Consider the following 1,211-nt stretch of genomic DNA (forward strand, 5'->3'; position numbering starts at 1 on the left):
GCTGTAAAGTTATATTGCCGAGGGTGTGGATGTGGGGAGGGGGTGAAGAATTGTGGACCTACTGGTAATTTATCTACCACGGCATCCACAGGGTGCAGAATTCACAGGATTCAAAGTCTCCTCTGTAGGGCTCCCAGATACCACTTTCCTGAGGGTTGACCATAGTCACCACTTTTGGACACATTCAATTCCGGCACTGTTGCCTATCTGCTTCTCGGAAGCCAGGTTGGAGACGGCCCCTGTGGCCCCCCGGACACCGTGGGAGCCGGGCCATGGTTCTTTCTGCTCTAGGAATCTCTAAACATACCTGGGGGTTCTATATTCCCTTCCCGCCCCAGCCCAGAGTTCTGACCCCAGGGACTGGCGGTGCCGGGCCCCTAGCACCTCAACTCCTGCCCTTTTCCCTCTTTCTCTTGTCACCCTGCACTGAAGTCATGAGGGGAGGCAGTCCCCTGTTTTCTTCTGTAGGGACTTTCCTAACTTCGGCCCTCTTCTGAACTCGTGATCTTCTTTGTTCTAGCTGGATTCACTCCCGCCCCTTCCCTGAGACAACAAGTCTCAAGGTCCAGTTTTGATAAGGGACAGAGCTGCTTGGAAGGGATGAGACTATAGGGACAGAGAAAAATGCACAAGCAAGTTCTTCAATAATATTAGTCCTGTCCAACTCGCCAACTGCGAGGTCATGACCCGAGCCGAAGTCGGATGCTCAACCGACTGGGCCACCCAGGCACCCCAGCAATACTGGTGTTTTTGCAATCAGTCTTCATCTCCATTCCTTTCTCTGTTCTCCTCCTTACCAGAGGACTGGAAGCCTGGGAACCGCATTTTCTAGAACTCCTTGTTTTGGATTGGGTTCTGCCGAGGAGAGGTGCGTGCATTAGAATTGGAAGGTGGAAGAGGAGAGGCCTGGCTGGCTTCCTTCTCTAGAAATGGAGAGAGGCAGAGCGGGGGCAGGAGCAGATGCGAACGTGAAGTTTGCAGAGGTCCTCAGACTCTCCTCCATAAACCACCTGTAAACCACAAGCAGCTGTCATCACTGGTGGCAGTTCCTGTGTGTTTTGCAGATTCCTGATTCTCTAGGAGCTAGCAGTGAACTCGGGCGCTAAGGCAGTGAGGATTTCCAGTAGTCTCTAAGTAAGCACCAAATCCCACAATTACCTGGGGAAGACATCAGGAATGCATGGCTTTTTATGGCCTAACCTTGGAAGTCA

The sequence above is a fragment of the Panthera uncia genome (assembly GCF_023721935.1).
Source record: "Panthera uncia isolate 11264 chromosome A3 unlocalized genomic scaffold, Puncia_PCG_1.0 HiC_scaffold_11, whole genome shotgun sequence".
Lineage (NCBI taxonomy): Eukaryota > Metazoa > Chordata > Mammalia > Carnivora > Felidae > Panthera > Panthera uncia.